The 19,040-nt window shown below is 38.6% G+C and overlaps 1 pseudogene; it reads right to left on the reverse strand.

Annotated features, from left to right (window-relative positions):
* Window positions 1-11,234: 11,234 nt before the first annotated feature.
* LOC121039277 (ubiquitin-conjugating enzyme E2 D4-like) lies at window positions 11,235-11,588 on the reverse strand (annotated as a pseudogene).
* Window positions 11,589-19,040: the final 7,452 nt, after the last annotated feature.

Genomic DNA, 19,040 nt, shown 5'->3' on the forward strand with positions numbered 1-19,040 from the left:
TTTTCAGAAATTCTGTGAGCTGGTCGTTAAACATAGCCATTGTTAAAAATGAAGTGATAAAGTTACAGTTAAGTAAATTATATTAAAAATAAAGGTAATAGATACTCAAAACTTATCACTCCATAGTTATTTTACTGTAATCTGTGCCCTTAAGGTTATTGACATCTGTTGTACAGAGGAAATATTATATAACACGGTGTGTCTGCACATCCCTTCCCAACTCTTTGCTCAGTGATGTCGCAGTGGCGATCTTAAATCATCCATAGTGGGAGTATTTACACCATTGGTTATCAATGCTACAAATCAGGGTTTCGTCTCTTACTTTGCTGCTTGTAGACTGCAACATTAATAACAAAGATTAAACCTAAAAGTGAATAGCAAAAAAGAAAAGTTGAGGAAACATTCTTCCACTATTCAAAAATTATCTATTAAAAAAAGAATTCACTCAGGTCACTGACAGATGAGTGAAGTTCTAATGTAAGTTTTTCCCTTTCTTCTTGTTAATGTAAAAGAAACTATCAACCAACATCATGTAACGATCACCCCAATTTCTTGACTGCAACCATGGAGTGTCTACATAACAAGAGTTCAGTAAAAATCAAGGAAACATTCAATGAGAATTAATTAGCTCTATGGGGTTTAAAATAAAGAGGATTATATATTTTATTATTATTTATCATTTGTGTGCGATATATCTTGTCAGTAAAATTTATACGGTGAACATACATAAGTATATATAATACATTCTGTTTGAGGAGAAGCTTATGTTTATGTAAGTAGCCACATTCTCTCAATTTTCATGGATTATAAAGGACTGGGGAAAAATTTCTCAAGCAACAAAGTGGACAAAACATTATACAAACAAAGGGAACAAAAGTGATGCCTTTCTCGGGTGATTTTCTTTGGAGACCCAAAATGCTAAGGCATAATGAGGGCAGCTACAGAATTTTGGGAGAAAATATTGTGATCAAAGAAGAAACATCCAGTCAGGATGTCTTTTGTGTATAAAGACCACAAAATGACTCTCTGTGATGTCCATGGACTCCAGAGCTATTTCATTTGCATATCTTTCTTGAGAAACTTACTTGACTATATTCTCTCACTGACTGAGAAATAGATCAAAAGGAGAAGGTCAAGAATAGGAAAACTAAGAGGAAGCACCAAAATAAGCTAACTACAGAAGAGGAAATAATTGCTGTAAATTTGGCTACAAGCCAAATGCAACTAAAACATTTAAAATTTCTTGAGTTTTAGAATATAATAAAAATAACTTAATAGCAATTAAAAAGAAGGGATAGAGTAATGATCTTAATTTGTTAGTGATTATACTGATTTCCTGACTCAAGATATCTAATCTATTGAGAGAGCCAGATCTTATAAACTCTGTAATGTTATGTCTTGAATGTTTTTTAAAAAAAATTTGCTCCAAGTTTCCTAAGAAATATCAATTTGTCTTACCTTGTTCTGCTTGCCATTTGTTGTCTTGGGTTATATGTCAGTTAAGATAGCTCTACCTGTGGTGCTTCTGTTAAATGACTTCATTCCCTCCAATTTAGAACCATATTGTGGCTCCTAGACTCCTCCATTTTCAAATATGTCTACTTTTCTGTTCACCATAATGATCAGGTTTATTAGTTTTCAAAGGTAACCTTGTTCATTTATTCTTTAAAAATTTTATTAGGACAAATTTAAAATTAATACATTCTTGAGAGAGAGCAAGCATAAGTGGGGAAAGGTCAGAGAGAGAGAGAGAGAGGGAGAGAGACAGGGAGAGAGAGAGAGAGAGACAGAGACAGAGACAGAGACTGAGAGAGAATGCCAAGCAGGCTCCATGTTGTCTGTGCAGAGCCTGATGCAAGGCTTGATCTCACGAACTGTGAGATCATGACCTGAGCTGAAATCAAGAGTCGGTCACTTAACCAACTGAGCCATGCAGGTGCCACTAAGACAATTTTTTTAAGAGCAGTTTTAGGTTCACAGCAACCAGCAGAAGTACAGAGATTTCCTGTATACCTCCTGCTCCCCCACATGCATAACCTCCCCACATTATCAACATCTCCCACCAGATGGGCACATTTATTACAATTGATGAACCTACATTGATACATCCTTAGAACTCAAAGTCCACAGTTTATAATATGATTTACTTTTAGTATTGTATATCCTAAGGGTTTGGACAAATGTATAATGACATGTATCTACTGTTGTAGTATCATACAGAGTATTTTCATTGCTCTAAAGATCCTGTGCTCTACCTATTTGTTTCTCTGTACATCTCCAACCTCTGGCAACCACTGATCTTTTTACTGTCTCCATAGTTTTGCCTTTCTCTATAGTATGTAGCATTGTCAGAGTGGCTTATTTCACTTAGCAATATGCATTTAAGGTTCCTACATATCTTCTAATGGCTTGATAGTTCATTTATTTTTAATTTTAATTTTTTAAAGACTTTTTAAATGTTTATTCTTGAGAGAGAAAGAGAGCATGAGTGGGGGAGGGGCAAAGAGAGAGAGAGAGACAGAGACAGAGACAGAGAAAGACAGAGAGAGACAGAGACAGAATCTGAAGCAGGCTCCAAGCTGCCAGTGCAAAGCCCAACATGGGGCTCGAACCCACCGACTGTGAGATCATGACCTGAGCTGAAGTTGGACACTCAACCAATTGAGCCACCCTGCATCCCGAGAGCTCATTTATTTTTAATGCTGAAGAATATTCCATTGTTTGGATCTATCACAGTTTGTTTATCTGTTCACCTACTGAAGGACATCCTACTTCCTGCCAAGTTTTGGCAATTATGAATAAAGCTATTATAAACATCTGTGCACAGGTTTTTGTGTGGACATACATTTTCAACTCCTTTGGATAAATACCAAAGAGTGGGATTGCTGGGTTGTGTGGTAAAGGAATGTTTATTTTTGTAATAAATTGCCAAACTGTCTTCCATAGTGGCTGTACCATTGTGCATCCCCACCAGCATTTGGTGTCAGTCTTCCAGATTTTGGCCATTCTAATAGATGTGTAGTGATATCTCTTTGTTGTTTTGATTTGCATTTCCTTCATGACATCCAAGGTGGAGCATCTTTTCATATGCTTATTTGCCATCTGTGTGTCTTTTATGGTGAGGCATCTGCTAAAGTCGTTGAGTCCTTTTTTTTTTAAATTGGGTTTTTTGTTTTCTTACTATTGAGTTTTAAGAGTTCTTTGTACTGAGGTGTCTACATTTTTTCTATTGCTCCCTTTTCACCAGGTTATCTATAGTATTTAAGCTATATTATTTTCCAAACTTCATTTTTTTCTCAATGCCTAAAACCCAGGCAACACTTAATAGGTCCATCTCCCCCCCAGGTATAATTTCGGGATCTCTTCCCTACGAAGTGTCAGGTGGCATGTTATTCAGGTAGAGGGGATGAGGCAGAGAGCCGAATATTACAACAAGCTTTGCTAATGTTCTTCATCTTGCCAGTGAGTGCCTATTGATGCAGGAAGAGATTCTAGACCCACGGGTGTCCGGCTCTCACTTCAGAGATGAGGAGATGGAGAGAAAGAGCTGTCAAAGGGAACCACTGGTTAATCACAGTTGAAAAGGCCAGAATCTAAGGTTTCTGACTCTCAACTCATTAACAATTATGCCTTGGTTTTTTTCTTAGAAATGAGAACTACAAATGATAAGGAATTGGGTGAAGAGGAAGGAGATAGTAAGGGCTAGAAGGGATGAGCCCTTGGTGCTATCATCGAACTTGTGGTTAAATGACCTCATTTGTACCTTTCCACCTTGTTCATTATCCCTCCACTAAGGCTACTATCATCTGGTCCATATTTTACTATCAAAGCCATCCTCTCATATAAGTAGACTTTCTTGGTATGTGATTCTTTACATCCCTTGAAAGGGGTTCCTTTGTTTCTCCTGACAGTTTCTATTACTCATTGCTAAGCATTAGCTGCCTTATGTTCCTCTCAATGGGCTTCTCTCTAAGGGGCATTAGCTAGAGGCATCTTTATTTATTTATTTATTTAAAAAAAATTTTTTTTCAACGTTTATTTATTTTTGGGACAGAGAGAGACAGAGCATGAATGGGGGAGGGGCAGAGAGAGAGGGAGACAGAATCGGAAGCAGGCTCCGGGCTCTGAGCCATCAGCCCAGAGCCCCACGCGGGGCTCGAACTGACGGACCGCGAGATCGTGACCTGGCTGAAGTCGGACGCTTAACCGACTGTGCCACCCAGGCGCCCCTAGAGGCATCTTTAAATGTACACCACATACTTTCTTTGCTTCCCTTTCTTTTGCTCTTTCAGGGTTTAATTCAATCCACAATTGTTAGAGGTTCTTCAGAATTTACATCCAACACTTCCTAGTTTGCGTGATCTTTAAAAAATTAACATGATTTTTAAGTGTACAATTCAGTAGTGTTGAGTACATTTGTATTGTTGTGCAACAGATTTCCAGAACTTTTTCATCCTTGAAAACTGAAACTCTATGCCTATAAAACAGCAATTCTCTCTTTCTCTCTTTGGTTCGATTTTACATTATGGGATAACATCATATAACAAAACAATTGTTTAGGCTGCCATTGAAGAAGGAAACAGCTTCCAGTTCCTAGAACCTAGTTTTATGTAAAGATGAAGATGTTAGGATGATTATGTTTAAATTAGGGGGGGAAATATAATCCAGAAGAAACTTTCATCTGTTTGGGTGCGGTAGTCATTATGTATGTATGTATGTGTGTATGTATGTATGTATGTATATACAGGTGGGATGGTTCTTGGCCTCTGAATCATCAATATTTTAAATATAAAACAGCCATAGCCATGAATAATGTACAGCACATAGGACCCAGACCATTTTTGTCACAGTTCTTAAATGCATTTGTAGTTCTAACACCCACTGCTCCTGTTGTTCTAACTCTATGCAATTTCTATCTATGAGGCAGCCCTAAATCTTCCCATTCCCAGAGGAAGCCTGCCATCTGTTCATCAAACTTGGAGTAGTTGGAGGGAGCAGCTGCAGTTTCTATCTGAATCTGAATGTGTATATGTTAGTCATTAAGAAAGAAATTTGTGCTCATTTATGTTTTGAGTCATAACTCTGCCATTGGTTGGTCCCAACAAAACTGTCCATGTCAGTCCCAAGGGAGCAAGATCTGTGTTCTGTTCCCGGAAATACTCTTCTGATAGATTTTGGGCAACTCATGTAAAATCACTTTGACTCCATCTAAAAATGGAAAATGTCTTGCTTGTTGTTGTTGTTGTTGTTGTTGTTGTTTTAATTCACCCTTTTTCCTTGTTGAGAATAAACAGGCAGCTCTTTGATCTTCCTTATTGGTTTGGAGAGAGTAGCTTATGTTCAGCTCTGGGGCCAAGTTCTCTTTGAAGGGTCTAAGGAACTATCATGGCTGATAACTGAGATGAGCTTTGGAGATCAATTGGTCCAGTGCCCCTCAATCTTCAGATTTGCCTATGATCTTGTTAATTTGTGCAGTGTCTTTATATCACCTATTATGTATTTTGTATGTATTTAAATAGATTTCAGATAAACTTATTTTTAACACTTATTTTTGTACTGTGTAATAATATCTGTACATTATAGTTTAGATATGACATTAAATTTATATTACAAATTTAAAAATACAGAATTTATAAATAAATGTATGTCCCCAAATTGCATTAAAATAAATGCACTATTCTTTTTGAAATAACTTTTAAATTTTATATTGTGCTATAATTGTCAGATAACATTATATTAGTTTCAGGTATACAACATAATAATATATTTGATATGTTTGTGTTATGAAATGATTACCAGAATATGTCTAGTTAACATCCATCACTACACATAGTTACATACTTTTTTCCCTTGTGATGAGAACTTTAAAGATCTACTCTCTTGGAAGCTTTCAATATATAATACAGGATTATTAACTATAGTCACCATGCTATATACATTGTATCCTCATGACTTACTGATTTTATAACTGGAGGTTTGTACCTTTAGACCTCTTTCTCCTGTTTCTTTCACACACACCCCCCCCCCCACCCAAACCCCACCTCTGGAAAACACTAATCTGCTCTCTGCAAACACACAATTCTGTTAATAAAAAGTAACCGTGTATCATCTAAAACCAGTGGTTTGTGTATCACACTCTGGGAAATGCAGATCTAAACCAGCTCTGACAGTTTTTGCATGTGGAAAGTGAACTTCAGAGTGTGATTTATGAAGTCCCTTAGCTACTTGGAATCCAGAGCTTCTGACTTCAGTTTCCTAACTGGGAAATGTAAATGGGAAAGGCATTCTGGTGATAAATCTATCTGGAATTTTGTCAGGAGAATTCGGGAAGATGTGATGGCTTAGAAACATAGTTTGGGAAGACTGTGGAGGACCTTGGATGTTCTGTGTAGGAGCAGAACTATCTCCCTGGGCTCCAAGGTCTTAATCCTGGGATCCAAGGAACATCTAAAATTGCATGTGATGGTTAGTGGATTTATGCACATGGATATTTTGGTGGGGCAGGAAGAGTCCTCCATAAAAAGTTAACAACCACTGCTCTTGGAAATGTGATCTACTTTAGTTCTCAAACAGAGGAATAAGTGCATTTTAGAACGATCACTCTGGTGCAATATGGGACATCGAACAGAATGAGGGTAGCCAGAAAGAGTGAGAGCAGGAGGTGACTGAAGCTGTCCTAGCAAAGGGTGCCTGAAAGGGCCTTCAGGAGTCACTCTTTTAGATGGACCTAAGAACATACATAGACATAGGTAACAGTGATCCAGAGAGAACTCACGTTGGTTTTCTTCATTTATTTTGTGAGGATCACCCTCAGAGCCAAATTGTTGAGTGAAAAAGTTATATACATAAATATTATCCAAACAACTCCTGATTTTTGTGTATGATCAAGAGGCGGATTAGGGCAAAGGAGGGAGAGAAAATGGTGGTAAAAGAAGGGACTTCACCATCAGAGAGTTGCTAATTTTGCAGCTAATGGGGACACATGGAAAGGAATATTTTCTGGTACTTCTGCCTGAAGGTTAGTAATTTTAACACAGCTGTTGGCCCTTACCTCTCTGAGAGTGCTGCCCTGAGGGTAAGAAATGTATTTAACAAACATAGCAGCCCCTGTGAGTCCGGCACCGTGCTTTTGCAGAGTATTTCACTTGGTAAGCATGACTGAAGAGAATTGCTTCTGTAAGAACATTGAGCAATACAGAGTGAGGATTTGTTCATTCATTTACCAAATGTTCATTGAACATCTATTATGTTCATGGCACTGATAGACACTAGGGCCACAAGAGAGGGAGAAGTCATACATAGTCTTATCCTTAAGAATCTCACAATCTATTAGGAATAGCAAAACAAATCAATGCATTTATCTACATACATATATGGAAATTTGCATAGCAAGTTAAATTAATAAAAATAATCATACACCTGATGATTAACTATTTACCATCTTACAGTGGTAGTTTTTCTAAGGAAGAGCACCAGTACTTTTTATCCCCCCAGAGATTATTATCCTAATTTTTCACTGCAGTTTTATCGTAAACCTGAAAAAGTAGACTACACAAGGGATGATAGAGAAGGGTGAACATGGAAGGAGACAGTCATTTGGGGACTTGTTGATTAATGACATAGGCTTCACTTTGAATAAATAGCTTTGCATCTGGCTCAGAATGCTACTGATGGAAAGCTACCACAATTATTATTTAATACTTTGGAGGTGACATCTATGTTCAAGAGACTGCTTCATAAATAACAGGCTCCCATAAATAATGAAGACCTAAGCTGCTTCAGAAAATTGGAATTGAAAGTCATAAGTGGCTCAGAGGAAGATAAAATAAAAGATGGAACTTTCAGGAAAGCCATCCGTGAGTGGGCTGGTTGGACTTTGGAAGTGCTGATGGAGCAGACAGTACGCCTCAGTCCGGGAAAATCAGAAACAGATTTTCTTCTCTTTGTGTATAAGGCATCAAAAATCCCACTGAACCTTTTTGAATTTTCAGCAATACCTTTAATAACTTTCTCAAAGATGGCATTTGTAGTTGATCTTCTGTGTTACCATCCTTGTAACTACAGAACAACTTTTTCATGAGAGTGACATGAATAATGTCAAGCTCAGTCTGTTGGTAGCATTTGCATTGGGTAGCTATTGCTGCAAAACAAATGACCTCCAAGTTCAGTGGCCAGCAATGACAATCATTTAATATTGTAGCTCCTATGTCTACAAACCAACTCTGGGTTGGGTGGGAGGTTAGGCTTGGCTGGACTCTGCTCTATGTGTATCTTGTCCTCCTCTTGGGACCAGTGAGGCTGGATATGTACTACTCATGGAGGTCCAACAAAGAAAGTGGTAAATAAGCAAAGCCTCTGAGGAGCTTGGTATATAGTTACTTCCCTTTTGCTCTATTGGGCACAAGTCATATGGCTGAACCCAATGGGAAGGGGTGGGAAAATATACTTCATCCACATAATGGGAGGATCTATGAAGTTACATGCAAAGGATGTGGCTAAAGGGATGGTGAAGAATTGGGGGGGGGGTCTCCTTCCTTGTGCCAAGATGAGAAATACTTAGGCAGAAATGTCAATTATATTGCTTACTGATTAAATGTCTTGCAAAAGGTTGCTTAATCTTTTTGAGTCTTAACTTACTCGTCTTTAAAACTAAACTAGTAAAATGTTCAGATTTTTTGCTAAAACTCCTGGACTTAAACTGAATTATCTTTTTTTTTCTTTTTCCTAGTCTATGTATATGGCCATATATTTGCTATCATCACATTCCAATAATGATGCCCATATATACTCTCTTGTGCTGCTCAGGGCTTCCTCTATCACCTTTCAAAGATATGTTACTGACTAAAACTATTTAAAAAAAGGAAAAGAAAGGAGGGCATACTTTTTCTCCATGTCCAGTAATGCAAAGCTGGGGAGGGGAGAGTGTTCTTGGCCTTCAGAGTGACTATCAACACCATGTCAACTTTCTTTTTGCTCATGTTCCTACCCAGAAATCTGAAGGATTTACTTTACCTGAATAACCAGTGCTTTTCCAATATATCCTCCAATGATTAATATCAGAACTCTATTTGATATGAGCGATGACAATACTGTATGCCCTACTTTCTTGCCCAATGCAATGTGAGGTCTCCAAGGGAATGTATCACTTTTGCACAAAGGATCATTTTATAAAGGCATATACTAGAAAGGCAGTAAAAAGTTGTGATTAGGAACATAAATTAAGTAGCGGAGTGTGTCGTATGCTTTTCCTCATTTGATCCTTGAAACAGTTCCATGAGGTATTATTTTACATACCCATTTTACAGATGCAGATTTTAAGGCTTAGAGAGGCTGGGTAACTGGCTCAGCATCATCTATCTAGTGAGTTGTAGAAACTAGTCCCAAGTATAGAGCTAATCCTAAAGTCCATATTATTAACTGCTTTTTTTTTTTTTTAAGAGCAACAGTGTTATAATCTGGAGTTGAATTCCTGATTTAAGATGTACAATGAAATAAACCATAGATATAATCTTTGATGTCAAAAAGAAAAAAATATAACAATAAAGACATCTAAAATAATTGAAATTACTTTCTTGAGTATGAAATGTATATAAATATTGTGCATATAAGCTTCCAACAATTATTAATGATGCATATTTCACATCATAATTCAACTGTACAATATCTTTGACCTGTTGTCAGCATACTAACTACAAGAATATCACTTAAACATTCAAGTCAGTACAATTTTGCTTGCCTTTGGAAAAACTTTAAGGCCTTTCTGGAAATGATTTGAATGGTCTAGTTCTCTCCCTCTCTCTGTCTCTCTCTTTTTCTCAGAGAGAGAGAGAGAGAGAGCACGCTAAAGCAGGGGAGGGGCAGAAAGAGAGAGAGACTCTCAAGCAGGCTCCATGCTCAGCACAGAGCCTGATGCAGGGCTTGATCCCACATCTGTGAGATGATGACCTGAGGTGAGATCAAGAGTAGGACACTCAACAGAGTGAGCCACCAAGGCACCTAGTTTAGTTTTCTTTTTAAAGCAAAGGGGAATCCTGAACTGATAGTTTCCCCTTTTCTAAGTTTCCCTGCAGCAAGTGGAGGCCTTCTAAATTGCTTCACTGACCTTAGGTTGTTTGCCAAATTGAGATCATTATTTTTATGTTTTAATTAAAGTGTAGTTGACACACAATGTTACCTTAGTTCCAGTTGTACAGCATAGTGATGCGACCGTGATCATTATTTTCCAAATTAGCCGTTGCTGTACCTAAAGATTTAAAAACCTGGTGGAGATTTTAATGATGAAAATCTGGTAGAAGAGATATCCCTCTAAAGCAATTTTCTCTCTCTCTCTTTTTCTTATATTTAATTCTTTGTTTTCTAACATCTCTCTTTTAGTCCTTCTCCTGCATCAATTCCTCAATCAAGGAGAAGGTTATATTTTGGGGTCTGTGTATGGAGGCTATTTGAAAGCAGATTTTATGACTATAAGTTTTCTCTTAGACCACCTGGCAGCCCCTTGGGTCTTACCTTCATTTGTTTTCCAGAACAAAGGCCCAACATAATTCACCTTGCCTTCAACACAACCTGAGAGTGAGCAGACAGTTAGTGCAGCATGAATATTTATAGGGTAGCAGAAAGTGGAGAAAGATTAGTACCCAGAACATGCCAAATGAGGGGCGAGTTAGCTACCACAATTGAGAACCTAAAAACAAATGGGGAGCAAATTGTTTTCTTGTTGGGTATCATGACACCACCAATCCTGTTTTTCATCTGTCAGTCACCACCACTCATTGTCTTCTGCACCTTCTCTCAGCTCTGCTTCTCAGTGTATGAGTTCCCCGGGATTGAGACCTGGGCTTTCTTTTGATTCACTCTACCCTTACTTTCTTTGGAAATTGTGTACTCTAACAAGGTTTTACATGTAAATTACATTCCCACAGTTTCAACTTGTTTTCTGTCTCCAGCTTGGATCTTTCTTCCAAATTTCAGCTCCTTATGTACAGATGCCAACTTGATCGCCCCACCCAGGCATCTCACAAAGCGTCTCAAACTCAACATGTTTGAAACTTGCTTATCCCTTTTTAATCAGCCCCCTTTTGGTTGGTGCTTAGTAAATGCTAACTCCATCTTTCCTCCTGGTTGCTTCTGCCAGATACCCAGGAGTCATTTTCCCCGCTTTGTTTTCGCTTTTAAAACAGCAATTTAAAGTTTACTCTAGCTATAATACAGGCTCCTCTGGCATGCTTCAGAACCCATTACAAAGACAGTCTGTTGTACTTGTCTGTCTGATTTATGGGTTGGTGCAATTTCTGGCGCTAGGGCATCATCTGAGTTTGGACCAGAGAACAGTGATAGAATGGGCAGAATAACTTTAGAAATAGTTAAAGCTAGAGACCATTATGTTTCTAGGACAAATGGCTATCATTATTATTTAATGGTTGCGTGATAAATTAGAATCATTAGCATTTAATTTTTAAATATGATTTAAAATTTAATATTATGTTAATATTTGGATGATGAATTTTTGTTGTAAATGCAGTAGTCAAAAAGAATATGCGTTGATACAGGCTGTCATTAGGGCCTGGAGTTGTGGCTTGTCAACTTGTCATAAGCCAAATGGTTAAGTTCCTTATCAGTGTTTTTGGTCACATGGTCTGTGCTTTCTCCTTCGGTTTTCCACTTTCTCAGTGCGGATGTCAGATGTCTGACCAAACTCCAGGGAAGGAAGAAGAGGCAGTCCTTTTGTGTCACAGCATTTTTGCTGAACACAAGTGCCACATGGATGACAGGTTGGAGGTGAGGATGCGTTGAGAGGTGGATGAGGGCTGAGGGCACTGAAGGGGACACAAAAACCTTCATAGGTTGGGAGTCACCCTCAGTGTCTCCTTCCCACCACTCACTCTCCACATCCAACGTGCCACTTAGCCTGGCCAACTAAAACTCAAACCCACCAGTCTTCTCCACCCCACCAGCCACCGTTGCCTTCCTGGAGCCTTGCACTAGCCATCCAGGGGTCTTCCCTCTTATTCTGGCCCACCTTGAATCCGTCCCCTATGCTGCAGCCAACATGAGCACTTAAAAGTCATACATAAAACCGGGGCACCTGGCTGGCTCAGTTGGTTAAGCATCTGACTTCGCTCAGGTCATGATCTCATGGTTCATGAGTTCAAGCCCCACAACCGGTTCTGCATTGACAGCATGGAGCCTGCTTGGGATTGTTTCTTCTTCTTTCTCTGCCCCTCCCCCCATCTCTCTCTCTCTCTTTCTCTCTCTCTCTCTCTCTCTCTCTGTCTCAAAATAAATTAATACACTTAAAAATCATACACAAAACTATGTCTTTTCCCTTAGTAAAATCCTTTCATGGTTTCCCACTGAACTTATGATACAATCCAAAAGTCTTTTTTTTTTTTTAATTTTTTAAAATTTATTTTTGAGAGAGAGAGAGCGCGTGAACAGTTAGGAGCAGAAAGAGAGGGGGACAGAGGTTCTGAATCAGGCTGCACACTGACAGCAGTGAGCCTGACGTGGGGCTCGAACTCATGAACCATGAAATCATGAGCTGAGCTGAAGTCGGATGCTAACCCGACTGAGCCACACAGGCGCCCCAGTACAATTACATTTCAAAATTCTTAATGTGTCCTACAAAGCCCTGCATAATCACTATTTCCCCAGATTGCTTCTCCAGCACTTGCCTTTCACGCTACCCATCGCCACATTTTCTTCAACATACCAAGGACTTTCCCACCTCTTGATGAGGCATGCTTTCTGTCTGCCAGGATGCTTTCCTCCTGCTCTCTATAGAGCTAATCAATTCTTCCTCCTCCAGGTCTAGGCTTAATTGTCACTTCCTCAGAGGGACAGTTCCTAAACTTACTGATCTAAATTGCCATCCTCTGTTATATTCTCACATAATACTTTCCCTTATAATCCTTACCAAAATATATAATTTCGTATTTTTTATGTGGTAACTGTCTCCTATACCAGTCAGTGACTCCAGCCAGCAGGAGAAGGGTCCACTTTGTTATCATGAGCACACATCCAGCTACCATCCATGTGGTAGATTGGCGATAAGTATCAGTTGGAAAAAAGTTAATCTAATTTTTATTGTAAAATATATATATTTTCGGGGCGCCTGGGTGGCGCAGTCGGTTAAGTGTCCGACTTCAGCCAGGTCACGATCTCGCGGTCCGTGAGTTCGAGCCCCGCGTCAGGCTCTGGGCTGATGGCTCGGAGCCTGGAGCCTGTTTCCGATTCTGTGTCTCCCTCTCTCTCTACCCCTCCCCCGTTCATTCTCTGTCTCTCTCTGTCCCAAAAATAAATAAACGTTGAAAAAAAAATTAAAAAAATATATATATATTTTCTGGAAAATCTAACTTTAGGAGGATCAAATTATTCTTTGCAGAATTTATCACCTAAGTCCACATATAAAAGACATTATTAGGTGGTATAACAGACAATGTGTTTAATTAGGATTTAAAAGAAATATGAAAATATTCATTAAATTGATATTAAAAATGTAATAGTGGCTGATTTTTAATCACAAAAAGAAATACTTGTGTAACTGGTATCTTGAATAGGCAGGACTCTTGGGATATATTCAAAAAGCATATTTATTTTTTATTTCCCACGATGTGTTTCACATATATCCAATGGAAGAAGTATTTCCTCTCCCAGTTTACTTTCCATAATAATGATAAAAATAATTGTATAGTTACAACCTTAGTTTGAATTCAGAAATTAAGATATCCATCCCAAGTAATGACCCAAACTCTGAACTTCATTTAAAGTTAAGATGTTTCTGGGGCACCTGGGTGGCTCAAATGGTTAATTGCCTGATTCGGCTCAGGTCATGATCTTGCAGTTCATGAGTTTGAGGCCCTCTTCGGGCTCTGTGCTGACAGCTCAGAGCCTGGAGCCTGCTTTGGATTCTGTGTCTCCCACTCTCTCTGTTCCTCCTTCTCTCTCCCTCTGTCTCAAAAATAAATGAAAACATTAAAAAAGTTAAAGTTAAGATGTTTCTGCCCTTCTGGTTGGTAGTTTTCTTCAGGCGGAAAAGTGGGGATGGGGATGGGTCACCCTCTCTCTCCTTTCCCCAGTTGGGCCTTCATTCCTCCTTTTTTATTTTGCTAATTGTGTTTCCTATCCTTACCGGTATTGATGTGGTTGGGAGAGGGGTGATAGAGGAAGGAGAGACAACAGGGACAGAGAACTTTTTCTAAGACGGCTATTGTTGTTAGATGGCTGTGCATTTATTTATTTATATTAAAAATTTCTTAAACTTTACTTATTTATTTTGAGAGAGAGAGGGCATGCGAGCATGGGAGGTGCAGAGAGAGAGAGAAGATTCCAAGCAGGCTCTGCACTGCCAGCACAGAGCCTGGCATAGGGCTCAAACCCACGAATGTGAGATCATGACTTGAGTGGAAATCAAGAGTCGGATGCTTAATCGACTTAGCCACCGTGGTGCCCCAAGATGGCTGTGCATTCTTTATGCTTGGTTGGTGTTTAATATTCTCTTTCTTTCTTCCCCTTTGGAGGTCCCCTCTGAGAATTCTTGAATGCATGTCCTGTGAGACAGGGAATATATGTATACATATACATACATACATACATACATACATACATACATACATACACATATAGTGGAGAGGAACAGAGAAGGGAGGAAAGGAAGGGGGCAACTGATGAAGAGAAAGAGAGACGGAGATAACGTTATTTTAAGGAATTGGCTCGTGTGATTGTGGGGACTGGCAAGGGCAGATCAGTAGAACTGGCTGGTAGGATGGAAATTCATGCAAGAATATTATCTGAAATCTCCAGGGTCTTGAATCTGAAATATCCAGGGTGGAAACTCAGGCAGGGTTTCTATGTTTCAATCTTGAAGAGAATTCCTTCTTTTTTTGGGAAACCTCAGTCTTTGCTTTTAAGGCCTTCACCTGATTGAACGAGGCCCACCCACATTATGGAGTGTAATCTGCTTCTACAGAATTAAATGTTAAACCCATCTAAAAACTACCTTCACAGAAACATCTAGACTAATGTTTGATGGAGTATCTGGACACTATAGCCTAGCCAACTTGACACATAAAATTAACTGTAACTATTTTTGGTAAGGCCCATCACACCCACATGATACTCTTTTGGGCAAGGTTTCAAAGGGCTTCAGCCTGGCTTTATCTCAGGTGCCATATCAAATCTGAAAGAAACAGTCATACATCACTTTCCAAACAAGTTTTATTTTTTTTTTGCTTTTTTAAGTAATACCTTTTATCTTGTAGCTTTATTGAGGTATAATTCACAACTAAAATTATAAGAGATTTAAAGTATGCAGTATGATAATCTGATATTCATATACATTTTGAAAGGATTCCTCTATCTAGTTAATTAACACCCCCATCATCTCACATATTAACTCCCCTTTTTTTTGCTTAGAATACATCATATATTTTTCCTATACATATATCTATGATAAAGTTTAATTTATAAATTAGGCACAGTAAGAGATTAAGAACAATAACTAGTAATAAAATAGAACAGTTGTAACAGTATACTGTAATAAAGGTTATGTGAACGTGGCCTCTCCCTGTCTCTCAAAATATCTCATTATACTACACTCACCCTTCTTTTACACTCACCTTTGTGCTGATGTGAGATGATAAAATGCCTATGTGATGAGATGAAGTGAGGTGCATGGCGTGCATTGTGACTTAGCTTTAGGACACCATTGACCTTCTGGGGATAGTCAGAAAGAGGATCATCTGCTTCTAGACCATGGTTGACCACAGGTAACTTATACCCATAAGTGGGATTGCTGGATCATGGTCTTTCTATTTAAAATGTTTTGAGGAATCTTCATACTATTTTCCATAGTGGCTACACCAATTTACATTTGTACCAATAGTGCAAAAGGATTCCCTTTTCTGCACTGCCTCACTTGTTATCTTTTGTCATTTTGATGATAGCTCTTCTAACAGGTATGAGGTGATATTGTGGTTTTGATGTGCATTTCCCTAATGATTAGTGATGTTGAACACCTTTTCATGTTACCTGTGGACCATGTGTATGTTTTCTTTGGAAAGATGTCTATTCAGTTCCACTCTCCATTTTTTTTTAAATAAAATTGCTGTAGGGGCGCCTGGGTGGCGCAGTCGGTTAAGCGTCCGACTTCAGCCAGGTCACGATCTCGCGGTCCGTGAGTTCGAGCCCCGCGTCGGGCTCTGGGCTGATGGCTCAGAGCCTGGAGCCTGTTTCCGATTCTGTGTCTCCCTCTCTCCCTGCCCCTCCCCCGTTCATGCTCTGTCTCTCTCTGTCCCAAAAATAAATAAAAAACGTTGAAAAAAAATTAAAAAAAATTGCTGTTTTGTTTTTTTGTTTTTTGTGTTTTTGTTTTCTTTTTTGTTTTTTGTTTTTTGTTTCTTTTCTGTTGGGTTGTATGAGTTCTTTATATGTTTTAGATTTATACTCTTTATCACATATGTGATTTGCAAACATTTTCTCCCCTTCCATAGGTTGCCTTTTCATTTTGTTGGTGGTTTCCTTTGCTGTACAGCAACTTTTTAGTTTGGTATGGTACCACTTGTTTATTTTTGCTTTCGTTGATTTAGATTTTGGTGTTAAATAAAAAAAAATCACTTAAAAGATCAGGGTTAAGGAGCTGACCCTCTATGTTTTCTTCATTGAATCTTATGGTTTCAGATCTTATATTCAAATCTTTAATCCATTTTTGTGTTGATTTTTGTGTATGGTGTAAGAAAGTGGTCCAGTTTCATTCTTTTGCATATGGCTATTCACTTTTCTCAATACTATTTATTGAAAAGGCTATCCTTTCCTCATTGTATATTCTTAATGCCTTTGTCATAAACTAATTGACCATAATATGCCTGGATTTGTTTCTGGGCTGTATATTTTGTTCCTTGGATCTATGTATCTGCTTTTATTCCAAAACTGTACTATTTTGATTACTACAGCTTTGTAATATTGTGTTATCAGGAAGTGTGATGCTTCCAGTTTTATTCTTCATTCTCAAGATTTCTTTGGCTATTAGGTGTCTTTTGTGGTTTCATATGAATTTTAGGATTGTCCTATTACTGTAGAAGATGCCATTGGAGATTTTATAGGAATCACATTGAGTCTGTAGATTGCTTTGGGTAGTATGGACATTTTAACAATGTTAATTCTTTCGATCTGTGAGCAAGGAATATCTTTCCATTTATTTGTGTCTTCTCCAATATTTTCCACCAATGTCTTGTGGTGGTTAGTATACAGTTCTTTTACCTCCTTGGTTAAATTTATGCCTAGGTATTTTATTCCTTTTGATGCAATTGTAAAGGGGATTATTTTCTTAATTTCTCTTTCTAATACTTCATGATTATTTACATATATCAGATTCCAATAAAAGTCATGGCATTCAAAGTCTTGTTACTAGCCCTGTGGCTCTTTACCATTCCTGTTCAAGCTATGTGGATGGGGGTTATAGATTATGAGCCATCTTGAAGATTAGTAATGATATGAGTAAATCTAGGAGATGTAGGTAACATGGCATCCTTTTAAATTTTGGCACCATTTATAGTGACTATAAATTGAACCCTTCCTATCTGTGTAACAGATAAAGATCTCATCCTATCCAAGGCCTTTGTCCTCTGGTGGTTAGGAAACTTCAGCAAACTAAGAAGACAATTCCCCTCTACCCCAGTTATTTGGACTGACACATTTGCTTCCTTACTGGGTAAGCTGGATATTCTCTTATTCTCTGTTTACTCTTTCAGGCTCAGTCTTTTCTCTACCCTTCTCTGCTCCCCTGAAGGTTGACATGTATCTACTGGATCAACCAGGCTCCCATTCTTCCAGAAGTTCAGAGGGTGTCAGAAGAGATACAGGTGAAGTATCTCTTTCCATGTCTCCCTCCTGCCCTGCTCAGGTTGGTAGTGGCTGAGTTCTCCTTCCAAAGACACAGCTCCTATCACGTGACTGTCCAGTAACTAAAGGTTTCACTGCTTTCTGGCAACTGCTCCGTCTCTTCAGGTCTAGGCGTGGCATTCAAAGTCTTGGTCCTAGCCCTGTGGCTCAACCATTCTTGTTGATTTCCACAACACTTTTGTGAATAATCCCTTACCTTTTCTTCATTACCCTGTTTGAATATGCCGTCTGTATGCTGCCAGCAACCTGATGGATTATATAACTCGTACCAGGAGAGACCCCAGAAACGAACTCTTAAAATGGACTCTGATTGAGATTCTTACTTATTTGATGAATACGTGAATAATTTTTTTCTTCTGGGGGAAATGGGAAATGCGACATTGGTGATTGATAATATGTAGTGTCATCATGAATACTCAAAGTATCACCAGTAATAGCATATGATGGAGTTCAGGTGGAGGGCAAAGTAATGGGAGACCAAGTTATCCAATTCCTCTGACACATTTATTGAATAACCCAGTCTTTCTTTACTGATTGAAATGGTCTCCTTTACCATAAACTAAATTCTTTTATATACTGAGGTCTGTTCCTGGGCTATTTTGTTCCATTTATTTGGATGAATCTCACACGATCACTTTATTTTATTGACCCTTTATGTGAGTTGAGGACACAGCACTGATTCATAGTAATAATAGCCTCTGCTTCAATAGTGCTAACTCTACCAGGCCCCGTTCTAAGTGCTTTGTGTGTGTTACCTCATTTTGTCTTCACGGCAACTCTGTGAGGAAAAGCTGCTGTTATCTGTGTTCTGCAGATAGAAAATGAGGCACAGAGAAGTTAAACCACTGGCACCAGGTGGCACAGCCAGAAAGCAGAGGATCTGGGTTTGAATTTAGGGAGTCTGGGTTCAGAGTCTGTGCTCCTAAGGACTATGCTACATTGCCTCTAACTATGAGGCAGTGAGGGCCTTTCTTCTGGAGACTAAAAAAAATATAGTCTAAATGCACTGCTCCTGATGACCTAAAGTAATCAGATCAGACTTATATAACCTAAAAAAATTGATAGTTACTATATCTCCTCGACTGTCTCTTTCAATTACTTGTTTCTCAAGTAACCTTCTAGTTACTGTCAGACTTTGTCTGTAT

The sequence above is a fragment of the Herpailurus yagouaroundi genome, unplaced genomic scaffold, assembly GCF_014898765.1.
Source record: "Herpailurus yagouaroundi ecotype Mexico unplaced genomic scaffold, PumYag 28, whole genome shotgun sequence".
In the NCBI taxonomy this organism is placed as follows: Eukaryota; Metazoa; Chordata; class Mammalia; order Carnivora; family Felidae; genus Herpailurus; species Herpailurus yagouaroundi.